Below are 12,145 nucleotides of genomic sequence, written 5' to 3' on the forward strand. Positions count from 1 at the left end.
CGAGGAGGGTGCTAAATCAGGACTGAGGAGCTGTGGAGTTTCTGCGCTGGATATGAGTGTGCACGATTCAATGCAAAAAACCTAACAACAGATCAACTGAATCGAAATGGTGCCTTTAAGAAATCATTAAAATAATAAAAATCTATTAATAGGTAAAGTCCTATACCCTTCACTGAATGGAAAGTTCACTTTTTTATTTTAAACTGATAAATATTGGATATTAAGTGCAGTTTTGCTAGGCTGGAAGAACAGAATACATCTTATCCCAGCGTAATAATCTCTGCCAAGCCATCACCACAAAATGTTTGAGCTCCCAGCTCTTCGTCAGCCTTACATTTGTTTAAGAACAGACTGCTACCACCTAAGGTCCTAAAACAGTAACAGTGAAAATAATCATACCAAAAACTTACAAGCAAAGGACTTGTAAGAATATTTTAACCCCTTTTTAAGTTAGTAGTATTTACTTCAACTTTGCGTAGAAGTCAATTTAAAGGGGGAATGAAAGCCCAACACTGTCAAGAAGCAAAGCCAAAGACAGAAAAGACAAGTTGTGTACACACATGAGAAACTTTATAATGCTTTTTAAGTCCATGGAAAAACCTCACCATATTATTCTCAATGTTTATAAAGTTTCTGCATATTGTCAAAGGTATCTTCAGAAAACACACCTACTTGGGACAGGGATATCTTTGTCATTATTTACTTTGAATTTTAACAACAGAACTGAGGATGTTATCAGATCTAAACATACATTACTTACGAGTATTCAGTGTATTACTTAAAATTCAACAAAACCAAAAAACCCCACAACATAAACCATCAGCAGAGTCCTAAAGCCTGAACTTGAAATTCAAAACTAGTTTTATAAGCAACCACAGCATCTTTGTAGCTGGCTGACTGAAAAAGACAAGAGTTTCCAAAGCACAAACAATGCCTTGCTTAAGTGAAGTACATCAGCACTGGCATCTAGCTACCAGAAATAGGTTCAAAGATGAACTGAACTGAAAGCTGAAGAACAAATCCATACTCTAGGGACATGCTGATGGTGCAGCTGTAAAGCATCCCTACCTTCCCCACCCTGTACTTAAAATTCAGAAGGTCAGGTTTGTAATTGAAACAGCTCTGCTGCTCTCCTCATTTCACTTCGTTCCCCCCTCCAGAGTCTGAGACTGTAACTGGTGGTCAGAGGAAATGGCAGAAGTAGAATAAACAGAATCTTTTCTTCATTTTTGCTATGCAACATGCAATGTCCTGAAATTAAATACGTATTAAAAAAATCACCAGTTAATACCTGACATGATTATTGCAGAATTTGGTTAGCTGGGGCTGATTAATGAATATAGTTCTCAGTTCCTCTTGATCAGCTAGAGAAGTTTTCTCTGAAACATCATCTGTCTTCTCATAGCCTGTAAAAACACAGCATGGTTTTCCACATAAATAGATTTATATACACACATACACAAGAGTCAAGGCACTTCATGACAAAAAAAGACATCTATTGTGAATGTGAACTCAATGCATTTGCATTTCCCACAAGTAATGATCATTTAAAAACCAAAAAAGTATATAGTCAAGATGCTTTGTAAAGCTATGATAAGGAATAACTGTAAAATCTACTGAATTCTTGAGTCCACTTAAATAGCTTGTGCTGCTTCATGGCAATATAAAATGAACTATTGTCTGCTGATGCATTTGAACCCAGAAGTGATCATTCAAAAAGAAGAGAGAGAAAAAAAAAAAAAAAAAAGAAGGGGGGAGGAACCCCCAAACAAAAAAAAGGTCAATCTCGTCCATCTCTCCCAGCTGAGTGATCTTGAGTTAAAAATCTGCAAAGTTGCAGAAATTACTTCCAGTAGTGAGGTAAATAAATATGTAAAAATGAAGACACCAAGAGAAATATATTAACACTAACATAAGAAAAAGGCAAGAAGTTCAAGAATATACCAGTAATACCAGTAATTCTAGGCAACATGTAATGAAAAATATAGTTATCTGATAAATAAGCATTAAAAACTCAGAACATATCTATACTGTACACAGATCATTCAACAGTTTCGAGTTTTGCATGTAAAATTTAGTATTGGTCATTGCCGAATTTAAAGGGAAGTCAAATATTTAAAGGGACATTTACTATAACCTTTATACAATTCATTCCATACTACTTAACCTATTTTCCTGCACACCTGCCCAATATACACATAACACACTTTCCGCTTTGTGCTTCTTTTAAACTAGTGTTATACACACACACCCCTGTAGTAGTATAACAATTTAGACTTTGCAAAAGAACACATGAACAGGTAAATTTCGTATAAAAACTTTGAAAATTTAACCATTAACCTCAATGGTAGAAAAACAGTTCACCAAGAAGATGTCCGAACAATGAAATTAAATACAAAAAGCATGTGTCTAGTATAGCTATCTTAAATCAAAATGACTAATTCATTTGCACAAATCACCTGTTCTGAGAAATACTCACAGAAAATTAGTGTCACAATTAAAACTAAGCAAACACAGAAAATTCATGTAAGCTACCCTACAGTGAGATTGATTATAGTCTTCCAGTCCTCAGGACCCCCCCCACCCTGACATCATGACCTTGCAAAGGTAACAGTGAGACTTGCCAGCTCTCTCTGCACTCATGAATGCATCTGATCGGATCCCATGGACTTGTGTATTCCCAGTTTGTTTAAGTGTTCCCTAACCTGGCCCTCCTCCACTGAGGTACGTCTTTCTTGCTTCAGACTTTTCAACTGGTATCAGGAACCCATGGTTCCTGAAGACTGATCTTATCAGTAGAGACCAAAGGGGAGAAGGCACTATGTACTGCGTCCTCTTCTGTGTCCTTTGTCTCCAGGTTCCCTGACCCATTCAGCACACAGGCCCACATTTCCCATAGTCATCTTCTTCCTGCTGTTAAATCTGAAGGAGAACAAGAAGGGCTTCTACAAGCTCCTCACCAGATTAAACCCCAGGTGGGCTTTGGCTTTGCTAGCTAACCCCATCCCTCTATACTCCTCTCCAGCCACCTGTCCCTGCTTTCACCTCTTGTATGTTCCCTTTTTACACTTGAGCTTTGCCAGGGCCTCCTTGCTAATTCATGCAGTCCTACTGCCACCTTCGCTTGATTTCTTGCTCATTGTGATGGACCAATCTTGAGCTGGAAGGACGTGATCCTTGGAAGCCAAGGCCACTAAACATTTGTTGGTTAATGGGATACCATTCCTTCACCTGCTACAAATTTTCTGCATGACACTAACCAGATTATTCCCAGAGAAGTGACATCCATATATTCTTCATTTTGTCTCTGCTTAACTTGAAATGGTATTATTAGACTTACTGTCACTCCCAGCACCTGCCTCCACTGGTCAGCGAAACTTGAGCTTTGTGTATATTCTTCTATAAACCATGAGGAATTTTGTACCTGCCTGCGTCACGACTTTCATCTGTAAAAGGGGATATCAATGTATTCTTCTCTCTCAAGACTTTTCACTAATGTTTTGTCAACCATGCAGCCATTACATTGATGGCCAACAGGCCTAAGCAGTCTATTCAGGCTGGAGCTTGTAAAGTAAACACAGCTATGGCATAAATCAATCACCAAAAAGTTTTAAAATGATAACAATAACCTGTGTGTATATAGCTGCTTGTTAAATAAGCACTGTTCAACTCATTCTGTATGCCAAATGAGAAAGAATAGAAAAAACTATGTTAGAATGCAACCGAATACATCAGAATGTATATGCATGTCAAGGATAAAGGCTGTACATGAAAACGTAAAGCTTATTTCTAGCACGTTATATAAATCCTTACAAACAGGTTATGCAAAATCCACGTCATCCTCCAGTCCACTGGCCCGCTACATAGCCTCTTACCTATTATATCCAGAACATATATTTCAGACACTACCTTGCAAGGTCAAGTCTCCACACATTGTGCAAAGACGCAGCAGAAACTTGTAATTTCATGCCATTCGCCATTCAGAACTCACAGAAATCCCCAGTACTACATTCATCCACTGCAATTTCTCTATTTCTTTCATTCCAACTCCCCCAATGAAAGACGCACATCCAACACACTTCTATTCAAACTTTAGTAGGTATCTCAAGAAGACCCTTCAGATAAAGGGCAGCCAGCCTAACAGACTGGGCCCACGTGAACAAGCATCCACACAATACTCCTCGACTCAAGGAACCACATGGGCACATGTGGCAGACTAAACATTTCCTATTCTTGTCATTACCTCTCCTTGGAGCGACAACCACCATACAACTGGCTATGCACGAACCTCCAGCACACGCTCCATAAACACATATCCCTACAACACAACTGGATATAGCTACATCTTTAAGAAGACTTAGGTTTTCAGTCAAGCCGCAGGTGAACATCCAATCACATGTTTATACCTGACTGAGCCCAAATCCATCACATGGCGACTGCACCTTCATTCTGGGTATAGGACATTTACTTTCCAGTTGCTTGATGAAGGAGCAAACACAAAATACAGTTCCTGTGAGAGCACTTAGGTGGAGAAGTTGGAAACTACTGTGTCAAAAGTACCAACCTAGCCTGAATAAGTTCAGGAAATAAGGAAAGAGTTTGCACATTTGTGGAATGTACTACTTTAATTTTAAAGCATTCATTTAAAAACTTATGCCAGTATAAGCCTTGAATACTGACAGTGATAGAGTTAAAGCAAATGTTAGCAGGCATTAAACACTACATACTACCTGTTTGTTAAAAAGACTGACAAACTATAGACATTTATTTTCATATATCAGTATTATGGCATTTATTTGTTCTCCTGTAATCAAAAAGACAGTAAAAAGGTGCTGAGGAGCTTCATTCAGCACCCCACTGCCTACTACCTCAAATTCACTTTTTTCAATTTTTACTTAAAAAGCAATGTTAGGAGTTAAGTTCTGAGCCTCACATGTAGCCCTCTATACTCTGCAGCTTCAGTAAAATCACCTCTCCTGACCTAAGTGCATCATACTACCCTGAAGGCTTTAAGGTTACACATGCTCATCACCTCCCTGCCTAAACTTTAGAATACATTTACTACAGTACACAGACTAAATTGATACACAAAGCTCAGTATCAAGGAGTTACAATTTTTCGTCCCTGTTTGTGTGTGTTTGTCTATATGCGTATATGTGTACACAAAAATATACAAAAGCTTATGCATTACTGAAGTTATCGTATTGTCTAAAGTGGTAAATATTAATTTAAATGACTAAAATGTTCTCCAAGCAACAAGAGACACAAAATGCTCTTTGAAATGCTCTGCTTTCATACAAGATTATCTGAAAGACTGTAAAAAAAGACATGAAATCTTAATTCAGCAGAGCTTCTACATCCTACTCTCCCACGATGCCATTTCTTTAAATGTCCACATATCACCCTTTGCAACACCACCATTACATCTTGCTTGTGTTATCTACCCAAGAACTTCAGTTAAGAGTCAGGACACCTGAGCTTCAGCTCCTCTGCAGCTATGCATCTATCCTGGTTAGCTAATAGATGCATAATGCCTGGTCAGAAATTGGGCATGCTCTTCTTGCCAGGTAGCTGCTGATTTTCAGAACTGCCTGAGGTCAAAGAGAACTCTGCCACACAGCTGCAAGGCAAGCCAAAGCTCAGGCACCACTTCTGGGCTCTCAGCATGCCAAAAGTCTTCAGAGCCACTATATCACCCTGGCCTGAATGCGGGACAGGCCTACCCCACAACAGTTTTGTTTTGTTTTTAAAGTCAATATATTATGTTTTGTAAGTGAAATTTTCCACTACTTTGTCAGATACAGGACCGTAGTACGTTCATAGGTACCACTCCCACCAACTGGGAGTTTTCCCACATGGTGCATTCACTAAAATTGCAACTAAAAATTATCTATCGCATTCTCAGGGTTGGTTTGTATTCTGCATCTTCAGAAAACTACCATAAAGCATTTCCCATTTCTGCCATGTCTCACCCATACTCATCTGGCATAAACAGATTAAATCATCAAAAGCTTTATTTAATTATAGCCATTTTTTTCAAATACGACTGCAAGGACATCTTCACTACATTTTATTTTCATAAGGAGAGTAAAGAATTTGACAACAACTGGTTGGTACTCAAACAGCCCAAAACAATGGCAGGAATTAAAATTAAAAAGGGATATGCTTTTCAACAAGGAATGATGTTAAAGTAATGGTCGTTCACAGGTTCATTTGAAATGCCTACCAATCTACAGTCAAGAGGACAGAAATAAAGGCTGCAGATTTGTCCCATTATTACAATCCCTGATGCAATCTGGCACCTTACCACGTCTAAGACGTGTATCATTTCAACTATTCACTTTCAAATATGACATAGGACTATCTATCAAATTACACTCACGCACCTGAGCCTAACTGCATTACGTCACCCCCCAATTTTTAAGAGTTACCTTTCTATGAAATTTTAAAAGCCCAAACTATAAGCTAGAGCTTAACTGCTGACTAACCTCACATTTCAGTGCGGCAGGTCTATGTAAAAGTTCACCACTTTGCAAAAAAGCTACGAAGTGCTATATTTCTTCCTCCAGAAGTGAGGATCCACTGGCATCAAACCAATTTGTATGAACTCAGCCTATTAATCAAATAAGCAGAGGCCGGCCTGTCATAAAAATATTGTCTACAACTAACCCCAAGAACAAACAAAGCATACCCATCCTTAAGAATGGAAGGGAAACCTCACCAGATCATCTCTTGGTGAAAGTAGCTAAGTTTTTGATAAAGGTGTGTTTGGAAAGGATGCATTTAATACACAGCAAGAATTAAAGAGAGTTGGTTGCCCTTCTGTAATCCATTAGAAGGTTCCAAGACAACAGAAGAGCATTGACCCAAACATTCAGAAAGTTGACAGAGCAAAAATCATAAAAACCTGAAGTACAGAATCCAGACAGGAAGAACAAAAAACCCACAACATATGCACAGACAACAGCAAAGCGTCAGCCCGTTACAAAATTCTGATTATGAAAAACTAGTGTGAAGAATAAAAGAACTTAAGATGAAGCAATCATTCTAATCTCTTTTTTTTTGTTTTAAAAAAGTGTAGTTATTGCTGTGTTACAGGTATTAAACTGATACTCACGTAACTCACCTCCTGTTTGTTCATCGCACTAAGCTATCAGAAAAGCATCGTTCCAGGGCTTAAAATTAAAAGTAGCATCACTCTTTTTGGCCTAAAGGCCACAACAACTTAAGGTCACAGCAAATTCTGAAGTACCTCTTTGTAACAATTTTGAAGTCTTATCTTTGGCAAAACAGTAATTATCACATTTCAGACAGGAACTGTGATGCTGTACTAGTAAGACATGCTATTCAGAAAGAAGAACAAATATATTCCAAGACTCTTCTTCCTCTGCTGTGGCTTGCAAAACTGCTGATATTTAACCTGAGTTGAGCTGATATTTAACCACAGCTGAATTATCGAACAGATTCTATGACATACACTCCTACATGCCTCCAATGAGAGAAAAGCATCTGACTTGAAAAAAGTTGTAAGTCAGCGCTTTAAAAAAAGTAGGAAATGCCAACACATCATACAATTCTGACAATTTATTATGCAGAAATAGCAAGTTTCAAAACTGATTTCCTCTTAATATCACACTTTCTGATAATGTATTTTCACTATTTTATTATGTCACTACAGGGCCAAAACCAATTAAAAATGTGCTTCAATATCAAAGGAATGCAACTATTACCCTAATCAAAAAGTTCATTTACAAAGCTGTTGCATAAACTAGAATGACTGTACATAATATTTTGTTCTGCACTCCGAAAGTTATTTGCTAGCAGAACACAGAATCTGGAAATTATTGACGGATAAACACAAAACACCACAAATTTCCTTCAAAGTCACTTAATAAATAACTGAGGTTTTCGTTCAGGATTTCCTTCAATCAAAATTAAAGAATAGAAGTAAATTATATGCAAGAGTGGGAAAAGGGAAGAAGGAACTGGAAACAGTATTGCTGTGAATTCTGAAAATATGGAGACTGGGTAGTTACTTCCCAGGGTACAAGCTGTACCTGAAAAAAAAATTCATAGCAAAACCTGTATTTTGCACAGAATACATGTTTTCCGTTCTGCCAGCAGAAATAACACCTTCAGCAACAACAAAGCCCAAATAAATAAATAACCAATGAAACAAACAAACCAACCCCCCCCCGCCCCCCCCAAACAACGAACTTGAGCTTTTTCCAACAAGAGAACCCATTGAAGACCATATTTTGCTTCCAAGAATAAATTTGGAAGAAGCAACTCTGTTCCAACACACAATACTTACAGAGACTTTTCCTAAACCAGTTTTGATAATAAAGTTTCTAAATTAGTAAAACAACAACAATAAATTCTAAAGAGTAAACACTGTCCAAACATTTTCCATATATCCAAATTTTCCTTTAGGTAGGATAGTTTAACAATTTCAGCTTTCATTCCTTAAACCAGTCTCATTTTCATTACAAGAAATGGACAAAGGTAAATACAGGTAACATGGAAAGAAAGGGAGGAAAAGAAAACCCTCACTCAAATCACCAGAAGGATCTTAATTCACTTCCCTTAATGATTAAAAACTTTTTCATTCTCAAAGTACAGCATTCAAAAGCTTTGAAAACTGGTGCTGTAGCCAAGAACATCTTACATGAGTAAGCCTGCTAGCTCATATTCCAGAAGAACGCGGCACAGTTTGAAGAGGGTATCATTATGAAAAAGAAGGTGCCTTCAGAGTTATTTGACGTAATGCTGTGATAGACCTTCAGTGACAGAATAGGCACTGAGAACCTGACCCACCAGTCTGTCCTTCTGAGGAGTCGGAGCACAGAAGGGAATTGCAATGACCTGCTTGAACCTGCTGGTACCACTGAGATGGCCAAGCCTGCACTAGAACTAGACCAAGATTCTTCCTGTTGTGAAGCCCTGGGATCTCAACATAGTCTGCAAAACAGACTTGGCAGAAAAAACCAAACACAAGTGACTATAATGAGCACTACATCTGGTAAAATGTTATATAGTCCTCTAGTCCATGAGTAGAAACACCTAAGGATATATTACAAAAACAGATGGTCTGCTGAAGACAATCTGATGACTACTACAGAATTTCCAAACACTTCCCCTCTTCATATGAAAGTCATCTCATCTTGCACAAGTTCAGCTTCACCTAGTTTTCATATAGGCATCTACCTCCACTAATAGAAAGAACAAGTTATTATCTACTGTTGTTGGTAGACAGCACCACACCTCAAATTTCTACCCTTTCTCGACGACCTAATATAGTTCACTGAACTCCACCAATACATGGAGGAAAAGCATTAATGCTTCAATCTTCAGAGAACCCTAATAAGAACTGCCAACCACAACTCCACTCTCCCAGAGTCCCTCAAAAGAAATAAAATGCTTTGAATGATTCCATTTCATATTATTTAATAGATGCATATATTAACTATGCAGCTATATATAGCTAAAATAACCATAGTTAATTACTGTATTTAATAAAGCTAGATGTAGGCTACACTGCTCAAAGATTCCCCATGTGTTTTGCAACTGCAGAATACATGACACTGATGCTATTTCCACAGCACCAAATGTCTGAAGCCCAGGTACAATTCTGAATTAAGGTTACTGGCGGTGAAAACACACGTAGCGATTTCCTAAATTTGTTTAGGGGGGGCAGATCTTCCATGCCTTGAGTGAGACTTTATTGATACACATACCGCTTTAGAACCACAGCGTTTCCTAGGCTTGTGGTGAACTGCAGGTGGTGTTCTTTGCAACAGGGATAATAGGCACAAAAATCTATTAAAAAAGGTTATAAGCATGCCTGGTTATCTTTCATCAGCCACGAAGAGCACAAGAACCTGCAGAGGTTTGGAAGAATGCCAGGAAAAAAGTAGTTCCTTTATAACCAAATTCTTTTCTCTGTGCAGGTAACATTGTCTTACAGATGTTAAAACACCTACAACTTTTATTTTGTAGTAATTTATAGATGGTAGTGTTAATTCTTCTGTGCAACTGTCGACCAATTCTTGGAAACAATGTGTGTGCATCATTCTGACAGTTCTGGCTTAGTTTATTTCATCTGAGCACAACAGTTGACTTTCTCTAATAACAGTATTACTATCTCTTCATGTCAGAGAGAGCTTAGTTCTGAGACGATGTCAAGACAGTCCAGCCTGATAAGGTAGCTCACGATCCATGGAAAAGGTCTCTGAAGCAGGAATTAGTTGCTGCAGTGACAGGAGAGAAAATGAGCTTTTAACCCCAAAGATACAATACAAAAATTCTAGAATAAGGGAAGTATACTAAGCTTGTCTATCAGATCCCCACAAATCTTAGGCTACTCTAAGGAACGGTCCATGCCATAACAGCACTTAAGGAAGCTGCTGTTTGTGACTACGGTATTACCAGAGACTTCCAAAGAACACTGCCAGTAACAAGAACTTCCTACTCTGCACTGTAGGTAAGACTTTGGCGGAGGTCTCTGAAGGTGGTCTTATCATCGCTTTGCACAATGCTTATCTAAGAGCCTCCTGTGATGGCCAGAGCTAGGGTTTAACAGTTCCTTTATGTCACTGTCAAATGCTAGGGATGAGACCCACATTGCAGAACTCTGGAGTTTTCTTTTTTAGAAAATAATAACATTTACTTACAAAGAACTGTTTAGAAACGCCAGCCACACAGTCCAAACGTGTGGACTAACTAGACTTGGAAGCCATTTATCTCAAAAAGAAAAAAGGAAGTAAGAGACTCACTGACACTAGTTTCATTGTGAATGAACTGAGTATAAATAAACTGAACTGAATATACATAAAATGAACTAGTAAGTGTCACATTAGTCTAAGAGTAAGAAAACAGTAACAGGTTTTAGATTATTTTTCTTTGAGTAATACTATATGAAGTATAGTATGAGTCAATAACTCCACTGCTATGACGAAAAACTATCACGTCATTTTCTGAAAGTTAAGTTTCTTAAAAGAAGTTCCATTCCTATTTTCAGCCCTAAAGAAAGTATTTTTGAGAAGCCTCTTAAACCCTGTATTTGACTGTTTTACAGTCATCCAACCTTGAACACTATTCAAATAAGCTACTTTTTTTTTTTTTCCTTTTACTGCATCTGCACATCTTAGATAGACGTTTACATTTAGGGAACACCACATTTGTTCATTTAATAACCATTAAGATTCCTGTAATTAGATAATTTTAAAGAGAGCATCAATTTTCCCAATTTATTTGTGCTAAGCGTGCAGTGAAAACCAACTGTCTGGAAAAGAATGACTGGAAAAGAACTGAAATTAAGCCCTGAAAATTTGGACATTTAACTAGTACCATTATACGCATCTACTAATCACTGTGGGTATAGCAGCACAGCTGCTCTAGTTGTAAACACATTTCAAAAGTGCCCCTGGAAAGATGTACCTTCTTCCTTTCTTCTTAGAAAGATGCATTCTTCTATTTCTTGGCCAGTTAACATTTCGTAGGTAGAGGCAGAGCCAGACTTCCTACAAATCTACTTTTGGGGGAGGAAGGCATGTAACATAGGAGAAACAGAAAAGAATATCAAGATAACAGCCCACTTCCAATCTACCTTTCTTCATGCTCTTCCTAGCAAAAAAAAAAAAATGCTTTGTTTGGAAGAAGGAAGAAAGATACAGGGAGAAAGTTTCCACCTCCCTATATAGCCAACAAAGGCAAAAAATAATCAACCTGAGGTAATGGTTTAAGTGTGAAAACTTTCGGACAAGAGGCTACCACCTGCATAGCTGCATCATTACACTGACGTTGCTATCATTACCTACAGCGACTGAAAACTGTAAGCTGTCCCAATACACTGCTGCTTTGGTATCAGTGATTTCAAATCTTACTTTTGCATGCAATAAATATTATATTAAGATAATTTCACTGCAGTGATTCTTTTTACAAGGCAGCTCTTGACAAGTTCTTATCCGAAGGCAAGCAATCCTAACCCTTAGTTAGGCATGAAACATCAGCAGGGTCTAAAGCTTTCAGGCACGTTCCCTGTATCAGAAACGTTTATTTCTGAGGATCAGTGTACACTTGCACACTACATATGAAAGGTATGCCGACTCACTCCTCGAATACCCCAGGACAGATACCGCAGGCC

General features: G+C 38.0%; 1 protein-coding gene across 1 annotated transcript in view; it reads right to left on the reverse strand.

Annotated features, from left to right (window-relative positions):
• The window catches only part of ATP8A1 (ATPase, aminophospholipid transporter (APLT), class I, type 8A, member 1), a gene marked incomplete at its 3' end in the record, with an annotated part of 87,511 nt that extends 86,113 nt beyond the window's left edge, over positions 1-1,398 (reverse strand). Inside the window, exon 1 of the mRNA XM_009584563.1 lies at positions 1,292-1,398. The remainder of the gene's footprint in view (positions 1-1,291) is intronic.
• Positions 1,399-12,145: the final 10,747 nt, after the last annotated feature.

The sequence above is a fragment of the Fulmarus glacialis genome, unplaced genomic scaffold (assembly GCF_000690835.1).
Source record: "Fulmarus glacialis isolate BGI_N327 unplaced genomic scaffold, ASM69083v1 scaffold11019, whole genome shotgun sequence".
NCBI lineage: Eukaryota > Metazoa > Chordata > Aves > Procellariiformes > Procellariidae > Fulmarus > Fulmarus glacialis.